Genomic DNA, 20524 nt, shown 5'->3' on the forward strand with positions numbered 1-20524 from the left:
TTGTTAAGTTAATGACTTAGATGGACCCCAAATTAAAATTTAACCAATTTAGATGGTTTACAATAAGATCATTGTCTGAGACATTCAAAGGACATTTGAAAAATATGTTATATACAGAATGGTAACATTTTATTTGAGAGACTAGACTGCATGGAACACATACTTCAAGTGAATTTCCCCTTACTGATAATCCATTGGAAGTAATCTTCCATATTCATGGTGCACCATAGGTACAAACTCTACCACAAGCCTTCCCTGATATTGCCTTTTCTCCTAGGTCAAAATGATATCTCACTCTTTGAATTTCTCATAGTACTTTTCTTTGACCTCTTCCTTGTACTTACCATATTCTACCCAATATTTGTATGACAATTGTTATTTTATATAAATTGTTCCCTTTTTAATATTGTAGTCTTTTTGAGAGTAGGATTTGTATAGATCTACTTTTGTGTTCTCAGCATGTGACATAGTGTCATGCCAAAAGTAGGTACTTACTAAATATTTGTGGAATTATTATTTATTATAAGTAGTAGCTAACATTTGAAAAGCACTTTGAGATTTTAAGTCTTATATGCCAGTTGGATAATAGCAATGACAAAATAGCAATAGATGCAGCAACTTCTATTTTTTAAAAAAATATTTGATTTTCTATAAGCCAGAGAATCCCAAACTTTTTAGTTCTCAATAACTTTAGGTTCTCAGTAATTTTTTTTGGTGCCCCTATGAAAAAGGAAGGAAGGAAGGAAGGAAGGAAGGAAGGAAGGAAGGAAGGAAGGAAGGAAGGAAGGAAGGAAGGAAGGAAGGAAGGAAGGAAGGAAGGAAGGAAGGAAGAAGGAAAGGAAGAAAGAAAGAAAGAAAAAAAGAAAAAGTATAACAGATCCATTTATTAAAAATTGAGTCTGGGCAGCTAGGTGGTGCAGTAGATAAAGCACTGGCCCTGGATTCAGGAGGACCTGAATTCAAATTGGGCCTCAGACACTTGACGCTTACTAGCTGCGTGACCCTGGGCAAGTCACTTAACCCTCATTGCCCCCACCCCCACAAAAAAAGCTCTATAAGAATTAGGTCCAAATAACTTCATAAGTATATTTGTCATAAGAACTTAGTAACTATTTAAAATATTAAACATGAAACAAAAGAAAATATTTTATTTCATTTTAAAATAATTATAATTCCTCACTAATGGGAGGTAAACATTTGTTGGAAAATGCACAGTTTCTTAAATCCTGGAATCATTTTGTATGTGAATCCCATATTTCCTGACTGATGGTGATATGTTTTTTTGTAGTATTGTAGTCTGAATTGTTTTTATTTTGGGAAATACAAAAGACCCATCTTCACAAAGCTATGAGATTAAAAATGTGAAAGTTCAAAAAGTTATTGGTATACTTGAAAATACAAATAAATAAAAACATATCACAAACATTTGAGAATGTCTTCCAAAATATTATGGCATAATCTAATGTGGAAACTGTTAAATACATTGAACTAGAAGTTCTGATGTTGTCCTTTGTTAATTTAAAATGTGCCATGGTTGTGGTCCAGCATATGTGCAATTCTGTTCAATTCCTTTGCCAGACAGCATCTCTTCATAAATCAGCTCACTTCTTGACATTATATCTTAGCAATGATACTTATTTTTAATGGATTTGGTTGATCTTCATGTGTTAGGTACAGTTCCATGTTAATAACTGTTGAGCTCAAGTTGTATTTGTAACAAATATATATATATATATATATATATATATATATATATTTTATTTTTCCTTTGGGAAGGGGGGCCTGGGCAATGAAGGTGAAGTAACTTGCCCAAGGTCACATAGCTAGTGTCAAGTGTCTGAGGCTGGATTTGAACTCAGGTCCTCCTGAATCCAGGGCCAGTGCTTTATCCACTGCACCACCTAGCTACCCCAAGCTCAACTTGTATTTGTGATGAGATGATAGCTACGTTTTGGAACCATGTGTAGTAACATGGTATATAATGGAAGTTATAATAGACAACTACTTTAGACCCCAGCTTGTTTCTCAAGGTCTAAAGAAGATGCAAAGGTTCATAGGTAGTAGAATTGATAAGCTGTGTTAAGACTAAGCATGTCTGGCTGCAATCCACTAGATATATTAGGAATCTGTAGTATGAGAAATGAAAGGAGTACTGACAGATATTCAAAAGCAACTAAGAATATCTGAACTTGGAAGGCATCAAGGAAAACTCTTTAGAAGGGTATAAACACTTGTACACTAAATAGATCCTCAAAGTTCCTTTGGCCACTTAAAGTTAAACTGAATGAAGCACCTACAAGCACAGGGAATGAAAATAAGTAAAGTCAAATAAATGCTCCCCAATAGTAGTTTCTGATAGTTTCTTTAATAATATTGGTGATAGGCATATATATATATATATTTGTGTGTGTATGTATATATGCATATATGTGTGTGTATGTGTATGTATATATGTTTTTGTGTGTGTATATGTATATATGTATATGAATTTTGATTTTTATAGAGCTTTGCATGTATTTTTAAGCATGTGGCCTAGTCAAAAATCAAATTTAACTTTTAAGCAGCTCATTCATTTGACAAACATTTAAACTAGGAAATCTTTATACTAATCACTTCTGTTGTTTAGTCAATTCAGTCATGTTTGACCCATTTGAGATTTTCTTTGCAAAGGTACTGGAGCAGTTTGCCATGTTTTTCTACAGCTTTTAATTTTTTCAGATGAGAAACTGAGGCAAACAGGGTTAAGTGACTTGCCCAAGGTGACATATCTAATAAGAATCTGAGGCTGTTTTTGAGCTCATCAAGATGAGTCTTCCTGATTTCCTGCCCTGCACATTTTCCACTGCACCACTTAGTTGCCCAGGTACTGGAGATACAAAGTCAAAAATACTACAGCCTCTCTCTCTTGAATACTCTCTGTAACTGTGTATTCTCTGTGTGTGTGTATGTGTATATATATGTATGTATGTATATACACAAACACACATATATATATGTACACATACACATACATTTTTTCTGGGGGAAAATAACATATAGATAACTCAATACAAAATACTTACAACGTAAGGAAAAATAACGAGGGTGTGAGCAGTATAGTTCAGTACACCTCAGACACTTACGATTTGTATGACCCTGGGCAAGTCACTTAACCCCCAATTTCCTCAAACATCCCAGACCATCTGCAGTCATCATCATGTGCATCTTGGCACTGGACCCAGATGGCTCTGGAGGAGAGAATGAGGTTAGTAACCTTACACAGTCTTTTCTCGCTTAAATCAAATTCATGTAAGTCATGACATCTCCCAGATGTCATGGTGCTCTTCCACAACAAAGGACAAACAATTTACATAGAACTTTTACTTTTCCAATGTATTTTCTATACATTATGTAATTTGAGGCTCATAACATTTTGAGGTAAAGTATAACAGGTATTATGATTCTAATTTTATAGATTCAAAAACTGAGGATTGGAGTGGTTAAATGTTTTGTCAGAGGTAGAATTTGAATCCAGATATTCCTGACTCCATGTTTAGCATTCTGTCCTCTGTATTGTGAAGGCAGCATATGATGAAGAGAGTACAACCTCTGGAGTCAAGTGTCCTCAGTTCAAATTCCATTTTTGGCTTGACTACTATTGTGATGTTGTAAAAAGCCACCTTACCTCCCTGGCCATGTAAAAAAAAATGAAGGGCTTAGATTAGATGGCCTCTGAGATCACATTCAGCATATAGTCTATGAGCTTGTGAGTTGATTGCCCCATTAATGCATTCATCAATAGAACAGACCCACATTGTCTGTGTCATCCTATTTATATACACGTACATCATGATCTCCTATAAATCATTCAATCAATCATCCAGTTTCTGTTGTGAGAGACACACCATATATATAAATAGTAGATACAATTTGACCTTTACCATAATTAAAATTATAATAACCAAGCACTTTATGCCAGTGTTTTATTATAATAAAATCATCATCATCATCATAACTCACATTTGTGTAGCACTTTATGGTTACAAAGGGTCTTAAAATATATTATCTCATTATGGAAGGTCCTTGATCAAAATCATTTTACAACCAGATCACAGCTCCTGTCTATCTCTTCCTCAAAAGGCAATTTAGAGGAACTTGGCAAGCAATGGATAGTGGAAAAAGAATTGGATTTGAAGTCACAGAATTCTGGATGGAATATCAGCCCTGATATTTGCTAACTGTGAAACCATATAAAACTGTGAACTTAATCGATAAATGTCATGTGTGTTCTCACTGCTCCACTGACCACGCCTGTCTCTCTCCCTCTCCTGAGGCCTCCTTATTCCCTGAGACACAGCAATATTGAAAAACATTACATAAACTTCATTGATAAAGTGGCAGCAGGGTTTGAGAGGAGTGGCTCCAATTTTGAAAGAAGTTCTGCTGTGGGTAAAAGTCTGCCAACCAGTATCACATGCTACAGAGAAACCTTTCTTGAAATGAAGAATCAATCATGGTGGCAAACTTCTTTGTTGTCTTATTTTTAAAAATTGTCACAGCCACCCAACCTTCGGCAATCACCACCCTGATCAATCAGCAGACATCCGCATCAAGTCAAGACACTTAAGCAAGTCATATTTTTTAAGCTGGTGGAGGTAAATTCTCTATCCCAATAAAATCACAAATCTATACAAAACAAATACCAACCTTTTCCCCCAAAAAGTATAATATACACAGAATATACTGAATTTTAATACATAAAAGGGAAAGTTATGGCCACATAATGCCTTTCTCTGAGATACCATGGTATATTAAGGAAAGAGGAAAGAGAACTGGGTGATTTAATTGTTAACAGAACTATTATTTGACATTTAACATATAAGATTTGATAAAGCTCACATACACACACACACACACACACACACACACACACACATACACATACACAGAGGAATTCCCTGGTATGGAGAAGAGATCTGCTGTTGGCTTGCTTCAGTTCCTTTAAGAAAAAGGTTTTATTAATGCCCATTTTGGGACATTAAAGTTCTTTCCTGAAATGCCTACTCCTCTCTCTCTTTTGACTCTTCCCTCGCAGAAACAAGAACATAGTTGCACAAAGCCAATTAATACAGGAAGTATGTCTTATTATACATTACACAATTAAAAAAAAATAATCTGTGCTTTCTTGTTTCTCTGCTGATAGGATTTGTAAAGGCCAAATTTAGTATAGGAAGAGTTAATTGGGTGGCTCGCCTTAATATTGAGGTAAGAAAAGAAACAGTCTCTTTCAAAAACAAAACAGGTTTATTAATGGGAACAAACTTAAAACAATGTCTGAATCACACAAGTGAGTTTAATAGAACTGGAAACAATATATAAACAATATATAAATCTCTGGGGTAAAAAGCCCACAGGCACCTGAACCTGCCTCCAGCCCAGCTAGCTCCAAAGAGCTAGCTCTGACTAAAAAACAAAACAAACAAACAAAAAAACCCCACAAACTCACCAATACCCAAAATGTGCATCTAAGGAGAATTAGTTTGCAGTCTCTTCTGTTTTGAAAGTCAAATACCAACAGCTCCTCTAAACGTCTGCCTTCCTTCCTTCCCCATTTCCCTCAGAGCCCTCTCTAACCGCCTCTTTAACTGTATCTAACTGTATCTTAACAAACTCTCCCACAGGAAGGGGGGAGGTGTTTCTTAGTCATGCTGAGTATCCAATTGGCTCAGCACACCCACATGGGTTGTCCCCTTCACAATCTGGTCAGACCTATGTGGGCATGGGGAAGCTATTAGAGGAACTATTAGTTACTTAGTTTCAATAAATCTTCCCTGTGGTCAGAGTTCCTCTTGTTTGTTCAATTATCTCTCAAAGTACACACCCATCTCCTCTTAGGCTTTTAAGCTTAAATTTTTTTCAGTCTGACCATAATGAAGCAAAGATAAGGTTATGAAAACCCCAAATCACAATTAATTCTTTACAGTCTCTATTGTCTATTGTCCTGATTCAGGAATGTTTATTCCAATTATACAGCCCCTGCCCTCAAGGAGTTTATATTCAATTACATTTTGGTAACATTCTTATTATATTTTTATAATCCCTGTATATGTTCTCCTGATTCTTCTAATTTCACAATGATTCCATTCATACAAGTCAATCATTTGATCAACTGCCATTTATGAAGCAACTTACAGAGGCAATGTTGCCCATGCCCTTCTGTGAACTGTTCACATACATCATTTGTTACAACATAATATGTTCTAGAAGAATGCATGGTGATATTCAGGTAATGTGAGATCCCACATTACCTAATACATTATAGTGATTATTGGCCCCAGTAAATGGAATGCACTTTGCTCCTTAAATGTCCTTACATGCATGTATATGCATATCCACATGCATGTGTGTATATATATGTGTGTGTGTATATACACATACATGTATGTATATACACATACATATGGACAGTGTGTATATGTGTATATACATACACACATATACACACATATATACATACAATTACCCTGAAAAGATTTTTCCATTTGCTTCCAGTGCCTGATCATCAAAGATACAGGAATTGATACAATGGTAGAGATACAAGTTATATCAGTATCTTAATTTTTATGCCACCTAACAACATCTTAGCGCAATTATGTAATTATTTGGTTGATAATATTATCTTAGAGGAAGGAACCTGCTGAATATGAGTGTTCATGTAGTCCATTTCAGGTGAAGACTTTTAAAGGACTCTACTGGGGGCTTACCACAGGAAGATCATATTATTTCTCTAAAAATGAGTTAGCTGCCATTGGGAAGAAAGGCTTTTATTATTATAATATTAGTACTACCATATATATATATATATAATAAAAACATCTCACATTTCTATAACACTTTACACTTTGGCTAAGCATATTCACATATATTTTCTCACTTGAACTTAGAGGTATACTTCTGACTTTCCTCACAAATAGGCTGAGGCTCAGCAAAATGGTTCAAAGTCAAATGGAGAGTCAGTCTGGTATTCTTTCTACTCTAAGAAATAAGATATCTTGAGATTTCAGTTTCCATGAAACATTACTTGTAATTTTAGTAACTGACCTCACCAGAAAGGTCTGTTATAAATTCTGCTTTTGAAAATTTGCTTGCAGTTGGTTGCAATTCTTTCCAATTTGTGAGCAGCATGATATACCTATGTAGAATGGATTATCATATAACAAGACTGACTGATTAGTGTATTTATTAAACTTAAAAGTGATTTGATTAGGGCTATATTGGGGATTTCTACTAACTTCAAAAAGTCCTTGGAAAATAAATAAATTCCTTGATGAGTGTGCTTATAGACAGAGAAAGGAAAGCCACTCAGTGGTATCATTGCCTTATTATAGCACAGAGACCTGAGGCTCAAGAAAAGAGGCCAGTTCATCATACACAGTCAAATATATGGCTAGTGATGGATGCCAGTGCCCTTCCCCATAAGGCAAATGTTGTCCTCTTATTAAAAAAAAAGAAATCAAGTGACATTTCTGTTTCTTACCATGGGCAAATCACAGATAGATAATGGTTAAAACCAGGACAAAAGATTAAAATCCGTTCATCCCTATATAAATCTAGTTGATCAGAAGATGAGTCAAAAAACCTTGAAGTGTTTACCACATTTCAGGCATTATACTAAATATTGAGTTTACAAAAAAAGTAAAAACATGACCCAGTTCTTTAGCACTACAGTTTAATATAGAGAAAATATGCAAATAGCTGTATATATGACATGTATACTATTATGCCCTTCCCTCACCCCTTGTTTAGTAATCATACCCTCCAAAAATAAATAAATGAAAAGACAGTAACATAAAATATTGTCTTGAATATTGAAGAAAGAAGGATACACAATCTAAGACCAATTTCCTTTCAGCAAGCATTTATTGTTCCTCTACTATGTGAAAAGCATTGTGTGGCAGGCAAAGAACAACAACCACCAAAAAATAAAACAGGAGCTTACATTCAACTGTTGTATAGATGCCTACCTGTAAAGTAAGTACACAAAAAAGTAAAAACTAAGTGCACACTAATTAATTAGAAGATAAGGAAGCATTGACAATTGAGAGGCAGAGTTTTAACCATGGGTATCTGGAAAAATTTCTAGGAGTTCTAAAATACTGTTTCTTATAACATGGTAATGAACTGAAGACTTTGATTGAAAACCTTAAGAGGCCCCATTCCAGTTCAATCCCAAAGCTCCTATATTCATTTTAATGTAAGAGTGTTTTTCTATACCCTAAAATATACTATACTCTTTTTGAGACAAAATGTAGTTCAAGAGCAAACTTCCTTCTTTTTCATTGTCTTTATTATCATTATTATTAATTTTAGTATTATTATCCTTTATCACAACTCCTAGACTTCTATTACTCCTCTTCCTGCTTAGGATATTCTAGGATTTAAAGATTGGCACCAACCTGGAAAATGCTTGTTTTGGATAATGATCTCTCTTCTAATTTTTTTTAAATTATAAATTCTCTCGCTCTCTCGCTCTCTCTCATGCTCTGAAAAAATACATATTTTAACTAAGAAAGCAAGTGCCCTGATTGCCTCACTCATCTTTTGCAGGACTTGTCTTGAGTGATTTGAAGTCCCCAAATTATTCTATCAACTTAGGGAAATATTTTGTAATGGATTTTTTTTTTCTTGCATCCTATTCCTTATCGCATCTCCTAAATCTAGACCGTATTGGGTATATGATGAGTATTAAAACAATGCAAAGGACATCTCAAATTTTGGCTACCTTTTAGAATACATGGTTTCTGGGGCAGCTAGGTGGCGCAGTGGATAAAGCACCGTCCCTGGATTCAGGAGTTCCTGAGTTCAAATCCGGCCTCAGACACTTGACACTTACTGGCTGTGTGACCCTGGGCAAGTCACTTAACCCCATTGCCCCATAAAAAAAAAGAAAAAAAAATAGAATACATGGTTTCCTTCAATTCTCAGTTCAAATACCACCTCTCAAATGATCTCCCTTTCCTGACTCCCCTCCCCACTCTCACTGCTAATTTGCGCTCAATATTGTACATATATTTTTATACAGGGAATGTATTACATATTTATTATATAATATATAATATGTATTACATATTATATGAAATAATATATAATATAATAGTATATATGTATTGTGTGTATATATATATATACATATTCTAAGTTTTAAATTCTTTTTGCCTTTCTTTTCTAGCTGCTCTTATCTTTAACATTTAACTGTGTGTGCCTTGTTAAACATCTTCTACATACTTTTTAATGTCCTTGCTTCCAAGTCATTTTTTGTTGTGAATCTCTATTTGGACATATTGTGGAGTTATCTTCTTGTTACAGGTTTATCTCTTAGACTTCTCTAAATACAATGTATTCATCTTTTTTTTTAAATTATCTTCAGTTTGCTCATATCTCTTTCTATGCTAACTGTGTGTTTGGTTAAGACACACTACTCACATTATTGAGTAGTGTGGGCACTCTCTGTGTGGTCCTAAATGTGGTAGCTTCTACAGAAATCACTGAGTTTAGGCACAATCTCTTCATAGTAGACCTTAGGTTTTAGTCTCTTCTTGTGTAGTCTCAAACACAAATTTGTCTCTTTCCACTGTGAGCCTGATAGAGACTGACCAAATTTTATTGATATTTCTAGTAAGAGGGTCTCCTGGAAACCTTACATATTTTGCTTCCTACTTTCTGCCTTGCTGTGGCTTAGGAAGGGGCTACCTGGGTACTAGTCTGACCCTTGTCTCTGATATGCCTTTGGTGGGACAGCCTAGTGGTAGAGATATGTGACAGAGTGGTTTATACTTATCATGTCTCTCCTTTGATATTCTGTGGACCCCATTGAACTGTACTTTTTCCTTTGTTTCCAAAATTGTGGAGTTACTTTCTTATATAATTCTTGGAAGTATGGTCTTCTGAATTCTTATTTCATTGTGTTTTTTTCTAGAATATCTGATTGTCAGATTTTATCTGGTTATTCTATTGCAACCTGTAATGGAGTGGAATAATGACAACCACTGAAAAGCTTCATATCTTTTACAAAGTTTCCTCACTCTATAGTATGGTTCACTCACTCCACATTCTTTACTCTTACAGGTCCACATACTACTATACCAGGGAAGTACCAACACCATGTAGTTACATTTTCTTAGGGTCCTAAGGGTAACCCTATAGTGGGGGAATATATAGCCTTAAATTACTACTTCACATTTTAAGCCTCCATTGATGCATTTTTATTTATACAGACTAGACATTCACAATGATCGTGCTTTTTTATAATAAACATAAACCTTTACTCAGAAATGAAATAAAATATAGGTACTCATATATTAAAGCAAGTACATGAATAATAAGATACCTCATGATCCACACATAAACCTGAGCCATAATATTTCACTATGCATTCAGTATATGTGGGTGGGGTATGGAAACAGAGATTGGACACACATTCAGGAAATTATCAGGGAAACACATGAAAGAAAATATATGTATTCATTGTAACAAAGAACTCTGGACAGTAGGCTTTGACATCATTTGATATAAAAGGGAAACAAAGAAGCTGTTTCCCTATGAACTACTTGTCTGCAGTTCTCTACTACTCCTAAACTGAAATATATGTGTGTGTGAATGTATGCATGTATATGTATATATATATGCGTATACACACATATTATATATATATTTATAAACACACACATGTGTATATAGATTTATATGCATATATGTATTTATATATGTATGCACACATATATATATATATATATTCTTGAACTTGCATAGCATTTAAAAGCTTTTTCAACTTAAAATAAACTTTAAAAGGGAGTTGACCAAGTGTTAACTAATTTGTTTAACAATTCTTTTTAAGCCTGAAAACTTGCTCTCTTTTTTCAGAACAAATCCAGTCACCTATTCATTTACAGGGTGCAATGTTGCTGAATCAAGTTGTACCAAATAGAGCTCAGAGCAAAACACTTCAAGCTGAGGTTCTATTCTAAGTAAACAAGCCTAGTTAGTTCTGCACCCACCATAATTTTGCTTGTACACTTAAATTTAAGTATCTGCGACCAAACATGTATTTTTGTTTTTTTTAACAGCATAAATTATAAAACCTAAATTTCCAGTTCCCAACTTTCCCCTTCAAAAAGGAGTGGAGATGACAAAGATGAATAACCATTTAGGAAATGTTTCAGCTCTTAAATTGTAAGAGGAAAATGAAGGGAGGTATATAGAATTGAAGCTCTTAATGAATATAATTAAGTTCCTTTTCTTATTCTTCTACAGTGAGGCAATCGGGGTTAAGTGACTTGCCCAGGGTCACACAGCTAGTAAGTGTCAAGTGTCTGAGGCCAGATTTGAACTCAGGTCCTTCTGAATCCAGGGCCAGTGCTTTATCCACTGCACCACCTAGCTGCCCCGGTTGAGTCCCTTTTCAACCAATAAGGAATTGCGAAGCTGAAGTTTTCCTTTAGCTAATTGATCCATCTGCCTTAACTTGTTGATACTCAACAGAGCTGCTTTTTCTACCCACTGATATTTCTTTAATCATTATTTGCCAGGTTCTCTATACTTCAGCCTCAGCTCTGGTCTAATATAATTTTCAATGGCTTAAATCAGAGCAATCTGGCACTCAGTGATTCACCTTTCATGCAAAATTTTACAAGTGCTCAATCATAAACATACTTCTCTCTCGTGGTAGTTACATCTGTCATTTTTTTTTAATACTCTACATATCTTATAAAGGATGGGTTCAACTGACCTTAAAATCTGATTTCTTAAAGTCAAACCACTCATTCTGTATCCTTGGAACCATTTCTTTTGCTCACTTTTTCCTAGGTTTTAAGAAGTGTGGGGACCAATTTTTAAGTGGGGAGAGCTAGCTAAGCAGCTTGCCGAAATACTGGAGCAAGGAAGGAGACTGGCAGCCTCCCTCAAAACAGAACAAGATTTATTTTAACAATATGGAACTTAAAAACAAAACCCAAAATGCAAACAGGATCAGTAGGATCAAGGGAAAGGAAATAAAATGGGGAAAGGGAAATTATAATACCTGAAAAAATACCACTGCCCAGGAATCAGCTGAAAATATGCAGCAGAACACCTGTCGCTTTCCAGCTTCCACCTAGAATGCCGAATTCTCCTCCCCCAAACCTAGAAACACCCTACACAGCCCCAGCCAATGGGATGGCCGCTCTGACAGTCACATGACTGGCCTCACTAGGCTTCCAATCATTATAATTTTGCCAGGCCCATGTAGGCATCAGCGAGTGGTGATGACGTGAGGTGCCAGAGTGCTGGCAACGGCTACAACCAGTGGGTGGAGCATTGTGTGGTTTGCAGAGCCCCATGCCAGTGCGCGCCAAGGCATAAAAACCACAAATAACAATTCATTCTTTACATTACCCTCTTTGTTTCATCGAGAAACACAGGGTGTTTCCTTGATGGAACAATAAAAAATAAACAATAAATAAATTTTAAAAAATAACAGAATATCATAACCAATGCTAACAAACAATATACTAATAATGATATAGGAAAGGGAAAATACATATTACAGATGATGTATATAGTAACAGAAGGAAAAACAAAAAAGTCCATTTAAAGTCCTTAAAATCTTGTCTTCGAAGGAGGGTTGAGATGTCATCAGGGGAACTAGACTCTGGTCTGGATTCTGGCTGTCTCTGGATTCTGGTTGTCTCTGGAACTGCTGGATTTTCATTAATATTTAGCATAGTATTGTCCAAAAATGTTCAAATTAAACAATGAAAGTTCTTCAAAATATACAAAACAAGTTTAAACTTGATATATATACAGCATATTGGAGTGACCCCTTTGGAGGATACTCATATCCATACGCAATATAAAATTGAGACAATTATGACATTAGTAACTCTTTTTACCACTATATGTCTGGATAAAGGCCAAATTTAGTTATGTGTCCATGATGACACCTGAAAATCTTATGGAAAGGTTACCATACCACATCTCATGGTGCATAAACATCTAATAATTGTGCTAGGCCTCAGATGGATCGATTCTGAGCATGCCTCAAGATTGAGTGAAGAAGCCAATTTAAGTTAAATAGGTGCATCCATTAGGGCTAACATGACACCAGAACATTTTTGGAGTGAGAGAGGAAGAAACTGGACTATGTCCAGCAATTGTGCTCTACATAGCTGCTCTCATAAGCAAACTATGGACTTCTTGAATGTATTTGGTTGTTCTCTTAGCCTCTATCAGGGTATCTTACATGTACCTGTCTCTCCTCCCATTGTACATATATTCTCTCCAGGGCCTGCAACATGGAAATGAACCATCTCCATTAAACTCATTATAAGAGCTATTAGTCTCTGAAATGGTAAGTTTCCATAAATCATAAATCTTGTATTAATTTCACCAAAGACAATTCGATGGTAAAAATGCATACTACACTGAATAACTTAGGATATACTTGAAATATATATATAATCCCAAACCATACCCAGAGTATACATAGTCACAATGACATACAAATGATAAATGAATGTAAATGGCTGATATTATTAAACATTATTACAGAATCATCATTAAGCAAGTAAACCACATCATCTTGTCCATGAATTCTCTATCTAGTATGACAATAACAGATACTTGAAATGATAAACAATTTATCAAAAGGAAATAAAACATCAGTGAGACTCAATATGTTCATTAATTGCCTTATAAATCAAGCAATAAGGTTCAATAACCCTTTCTAGAAGACAGAGCCATGTGCTCTTGGTGGAGAAGATCTTCACCTGTAGGAGGAAAAGCTTGTTTAAGGTAAAATCATATAATTCTAGAATTTGGGGTACACCACATTTTTTTAACTGGTTCCCCAATTCTCTGCATGCCAAAGTGGCAGGGGTTTCTGGATCATCATTGATTCTTCTAATGCTGTCATAATGACCGTTATGGTAGAAAATATGTAGTTCTTTAGCGTCGACTTTGTCTGTGCCACAAATTTGCCATAGAGGTTCATTCAACTTGTGAATGATTACATTAAGTTATGTTTGGCAAAGGCTACAATGGCATCATTCCCAGCACAAGTACCAGCTTTTTTCAAACCAGCAACATATTCTTCAAAGGGAATATCTGTTTCTATAAAAGACCTAAAGTCTTCTTTATGACTGAGCATATAATTAGCAGTTTCTTGTCTGTGTTTGAGATGGTTTTTGGAATGACCTTCTAACTGGTCTCCAAGGGCTCTGAAAAGACAATTTCCATCTCCTGATACCTTATGAAGTTTGAGTCCCAGGGTTTGCAATTGAGTGATAATGCTTGCAAATTAGAACTGTCTATTACCCCTGTGCTCTGTTCAGCTTCTTTGCTCCCTAGCAGCTGGTTGAGTTTTATCTGAAATTACGTTAACCACAAATGGTGTGGGCTTCACATGGGAACAATGAATCCAAGATTCTTTTTCTCCAATTTTAATAACAGTAGGAGTTGTCAATAATACCTGAAATGGTCCCTCCCAAGCGGGCTGGGTCCCACTGGTCTGCTGAAAATTCTTAATATATACATTGTGTCCAGGACTTAAATCATGCAAGGAAAAGTCTAAAGTACCAGACTGTACAGCAACTCCTGCTTCATGGAGTTCACGTAGCCTAGTTTGTAGTTCCTGTATATAGGAAGCAACAGAAGTATCACCTCCCACCAGTGATGTATAGACTGGGGAAAACATTTTAGCTTGGAAAGGAGGGTGACCAAAAAAGCATCTCATAAGGAGATATGTGGAGTTCACCTCTTGGTCTACTGCGCAGATAGAATAATGTCAAGGGTAGAATATCAGGCCATTTTAAATGGGTTTCAGTACATAATTTGCCAATCATACTCTTAAGCTCTTTATTCATACATTCAACTTGGCTTGAGCTCTGAGGGTGGTAAGGAATATGAAATCTAGGAGTAACTCCCAAGAAAGAATAAATCTGGGAGAGAATTGAATCTGTAAAATGTGTACCTCTATCAGAGTCAATGTATGCTGGTGGCCCAAAGCAAGGAACAATTTCTTTAAGGAGAGCTTTGGCCACAAAGCCAGCAGTTGCTTGTAGGGCAGGAAAAGTCTCCACCCATTGAATGAGCTGGTCAACAATAACAAGACAAAATTAATATTGTCCTGCTTTGGGCATAGAAATAAAGTCAATTTGTAGATGTTCAAAAGGTGTATATGCTAAAGGGCACCCTCCATATGCTTTAGCATGGAAAGCATGTTGATTATAAGACTGACATGTGTAGCAGCCTGAGGAGATTTGAGATGCTATGTTAGTTGTACCTCGTGCTAACCAGGTCCTTCTAACTGAGTCCACAATGCCTTGTGTGCCAAAATGGCCTTTCTTGTGAATAGAGAGGCATACCTGGTGATAGAATTTCTGGGGGAGAAGTGGTTTTCCCTCTGAAGACATCCAGACTCCATTGATCTGTTTAGCCTTGAATCTCTTTTTCCACCTCTCTACTTCAGAATCATCCTAAGTTAGGTGGAGAGAAACATCCTCAGAAGGTAAGAGGTTAAATATATGCTCAAGGGCTTCTAAAGTAGTGAGCTTAGCTGCTGAATCAGCTCATGCATTCCCCGTTGAAACAGGATCACTATTCCCTGTGTGGGCAGGGCAATGTACAATTGCTAGAGCAGAGGGAAGTTTCAGGGCAGATAGGAGGTCCTTGATAAGGTCTCCATTAGCAATAGCTTTGCCAGAGGATGTTAGAATGCCCCTCTGGAGCCAAAACATGCCTACAGCATGGCATACACCAAAGGCATATCTGGAGTTGGTATAAATGGTAGCACTCTTCCCTTTGGCTATCTTACAGGCTTGTGTAAGAGCGACAAGTTCAGCAGCTTGTGCACTAAAAGGTGAAGGCAGAGGAGCTGCCCAGATAATATCGTAATCAGAAACTACAGCAGCCCCAGTGAAATGGGTGCCATCTTTCTTTCATAAACGAAGAACCGTCCGTATAGAGGATAATATCAGGGTTCTCTAAAGGTGTATCCAAAAGGTCATCATGGGGTTTCTCAGCCATATCAACTAAAGAGGCACAGTCAAACAATGGCTCCCCCAAGAGTGGTAAGTTAGGGAGCAGTGTTGCTCGGTTAAGGACTGTACAGCGTTTTAAAATGATATTTTCATGACCTAGTAGGTTTACTTCATACTTAGCCAGCCTTTGATCTGAAAAGGCTTGTGTCCTATGGCATAGTAAGAGGGCCTCTACTTCGTGGGGACATTGTATTATAAGAGGATTACCCAGGACCAAATCAGAGGCTTTTTCTACCAAAAGGGCTGTAGCTGAGGCAGGGTGGCACCCCGGAGGCCACAGAATCTAGTTGGCTGGAATAATAAACTATTGGATGCTGGACAGGTCCTAATGATTGAGTCAGTACCCCAGAAGCCACTCCCTTCTGTTCAGGCACAAAAAGAGTAAAAGGCTTTCTGTAATCTGGGAGTCCTAGTGCAGGTGCTGATAACAATGCCCACTTCAATTCTGTTATAGCTGACAGATGCTGGGAATCCAGCTGTAAAGGTTATGGGACAGAATTTTTGGTTAGAGTTGAGGCTTAGTAATTTCACCAAAAGAGGGTATCCACTGTCTGCAATACCCAGCTGCTCCCAGAATGGCCCTTAACTGCTTCTTAGTAGAGGGAGCAGAAAGTTGTTGAATAGCCTAGACTCGCTTAGGAGAGACAGAGTGAGTTTCAACAGCCAGAATGAAGCCCAAATATTCTACCTGAGGTAAACACCATTGCACCTTTGTCTTAGAGATCTTGTGGCCTCTCTTGTATAGTTCTAATAATAAATGGTGGCTGTCTTCCTGACAGGTGTCAGCATCAGGGGAGGCTAACAGTAAATCATCTACATACTGCACTAAAGGGGAACCTTTAAAAGTAATAGAGGCCAGGTCCTGTTGTAAAATTTGAGAAAATAATGTAGGACTGTCCACAAATCCCTGTGGGAGTCTAGTCCAGGTCTCCTATGTATTTTTCCAGGTAAAAGCAAATAAATACTGGAAGTCCTCATGCACTGGTATAGAGAAAGAGGCAGAGCAGAGGTCTACCACTGTGAAGCATGTAGCCTCATATGGGATTGAAGAAACTATGGTGGCAGGATTAGGGACTATAGCATGTCTAGGAATGACATAATTGTTAATAGCTCTAAGATCTTGTACAAATCGATAAACAGGTTTGCCATCTGGGCCAGGCTTGGGTTTTTTAACTGGAAAAATGGGAGTATTACATGGAGAATGATGGCATGGGACAATAATACCCTGACTTTTCAGGGCCTCAATTATAGGGGTGATCCCTTCTATAGCTTCTTTAGAGAATGGATACTGTGGAATGGATGGAGGTGGTCCCCCCTTAACTTTAATAGTAACAGCAGATTTAAGGAGCCCCACTTTGGTAAAGGATGAGGCCCATAGGGACTCAGGAATGTCAGAGCAGATTTTGGATGTATCCCGTACTGCCCCTTGAGCATCTACAATCAAAATTGGTAATAAATGAACAGTATCCTCTGGCAACCACAGAGAGACAGCCCCATTTGGAGCACAAGATATGGTTGTTCTAAGTTTACAAAGGAGATCATGACCTAATAAATTTACAGGGGCATTTGGCATATGTAAAAATGAATGTTCTACAGTTAAAGGCCCCATAGATACCATGCAAGGGGTTAATTCTGCCACTCTTTGGGCCTTACCTGAGACTCCTACAACATTTAAAAATCCAATAGCATTGTGTCCAGGGTCTGGTTTAAACACTAAGTCTGATTTAGAGGCTCCTGTATCTAACAGACAATCATAATACATGTCCCCAACTTTGAGGGTCACATGGGGTTTGTTACTCTGGGGAGGTGAATGGATTGGTATAAGGGGGTTCAAAAATTCTGGATCTGGAAAAGTAAAGCTTTCTGTATTTATTTTCCACTCCTCCCCTGGACACCATCAGTCCTGTGTCTCCCTCTGAGGGATTCTAGAGTTACCCCGATTCTGATTCTGTCCTTCTGTACTTCCATGATAGGGTCTACGATTATACTGATTCTGGTTGTAATAAGGTCTGTAATTATCTTGGTTGTTTCCTTTCTGGTAAAAATTTCCAAAATTATTCTGGTTTCTCCTGAAAAAATATTCCAGACCCTCAGTTACTGCACACCTGAGTTCTTGCTTTCTAATTCTACATTCTCTCAATGAGTGTCCTTGTTTTCACAGTACTGACACACCTTAGGGGTTTTTTCCTGACCTTTAAATGCCTGACCTGAAAGTGCTGGTGCCAGAATGCTTTTCTTAGCTGTATTGTTTTCATTCGCCTCAACGATATAAGTGGCAAATTCTTTAACCCTTTCTACAGCCATATCTTTTCAGCCTGGACACTGTGTCATAAAAAATTTACGCATCTATGGCAATGATTGATATACAAATGTATTCTGTACAATATAAGAATCTTTTGAGTCTAGTGGGTCCAGTCTTGTAAATTGCCTTAGCAGCTTCACAAAGTCTATCATAAAATCTATTAGGTTGTTCATTAGGCTCCTGAGTGAGTTTTAAAATCTTTTGCCAGTTGTCAGATTTCTTAGAACAGGATTCCATTCCTTTCAGTAGCATTTCCCTAGCATGTTTTAATTCTTGGAATTGCTGTGGATCATTATAATCCCAGTTTGGCTCCTGGAAAGGCCACTCTGTTAATGCTTCCCCAGAGGCCACTAAGGAATTTCCTGCTGTGACAATATCTGCAATTTCACTTGGGGATAGTATAATTTCCATAAGACAAGTGACATCAGCCCAAGTGGGTTGATATGTATTAAATATAGACCTCAACTGCAAAATTACTGTCTTAGGATTCTGATCAAACCTAGGTATAAGTTTCTTCCTTGCACACAGATCCTTTTGACTGAATGGGCTATATATTTTACGCTGTGCTCCTCTGCGGGCTATAACATTCTGTAGGGGGAGCAGTTTCTGTTGATCTGATTCTAAAGACTGGTCTAAATCTGTTTCTGAACTCAGGTCATCTCCAATAGAGGGACCTGCACTGATATCCCTCTGAACACATGGTCTACTATGATCATATCCCTTCCTCTCTCTACAGCTTTTTTGGAAAAAAATACCACATTGCAATAATGACAATAACAAGAATAAACTTTATAGCCATTTGAGTTATAATGATAGTGGTATATTAAAGTTCTAATTTAGTTGTAATGCTTCCAGTAATATTGTATACGTGCTCAGTGGGAAAGATAAACTCTCCCATACCATTGTTCCAAAGATTTTTTACTGTGTTTGTGAGGAGGAAACCAGCAATGCCATGAATAAATATTGAGCAGGCCAACAGTTTAAATCGGGACAATATGCTGTCCCCAAATATGCCAATGAGAATATACAAGGGGGGAGCCAAATATTCAATCATGGTGCAGTTCAAAATGAACTGGCTTTTCTCTGACCAGCAAGATAAACACTAAGGTTTTGTTTAAGAGCAAGGGAGATTGCCTAAGGGGGCAGTGGGGGAGGGGCAAGAAGGTCCCCCAGGTTAGTTGGCTCATGGCCAAATAAGGGGGAGGGGGGACCGGTTAAAGAAATTCACTAGGTTAATCAACTCCTGGTTGACTCGCCAAAAACTGTGGGGACCAATTTTTAATTGGGGAGTGCTAGGTAAGTGGCTCCCTGCAATATTGGGGAAAGGAAGGAGACCAGCAGCCTCCCTCAAAACAGAACAAGATTTATTTTTAACAAGAATGAACTTAAAAAAAAAAAAACAACAAACAGGATCAGTAGGATCAAGGGAAAGGAAATAAAAAATGGGGAAAGGGAAATTATAATACCTGAAAAAATACCACCGCCCAGGAATCAGCTGAAAATACACAGCAGAACACCTGTCACTTTCCAGCTTCCACCTAGAATGCCGAATTCTCCTCCCCCAAACCTAGAAACACCCCACACAGCCCTAGCCAATGGGATGGTGGCTCTGACAGTCACATGACTGCCATTACTAGGCTTCCAATCATTATAATTTTGCCAGGCCCATGTAGGCGTTGTTGAGTGGTGATGACGTGAGATGCCAGAGCCCTGGCAACCACTAGAACAAGTGGGTGGAGCACTGTGCAGGTTGCGGAGCCCCATGCCAGTGTGCACCCAGGCATAAAAACCTCAAATAACAATTAATTCTTTACATTAGTAAAAGTTCTTTCTCTGTCCCTTTCAGTCTTCAAACTATAAACATATTATTGAGACACCACCCCACATTTCACACAAGGTGATTTATCTTTATAGTCACATGAGAGTTCATTTTCTGCTCCAAAATTTCCCCAAACTCATTGGAAAAATAGGATTTAAAAAAATATTTTATTTATATGTACATACACACTTAGAATTCTTGTCCCTTTCTCCCCAAAATTAAATCAAAGTAAATTTTTTACCACTTTCAGACCCCAAAAGATTAATCTATAATAGAAGCAATATTTTCCATGCTTAGCTACTTTATTTTGATTTTTTTATTATTATACAAGCATACTTTTTCAACCCCTTT

This window comes from Dromiciops gliroides, chromosome 2 (genome assembly GCF_019393635.1).
Source record: "Dromiciops gliroides isolate mDroGli1 chromosome 2, mDroGli1.pri, whole genome shotgun sequence".
Classification (NCBI taxonomy): Eukaryota; Metazoa; Chordata; class Mammalia; order Microbiotheria; family Microbiotheriidae; genus Dromiciops; species Dromiciops gliroides.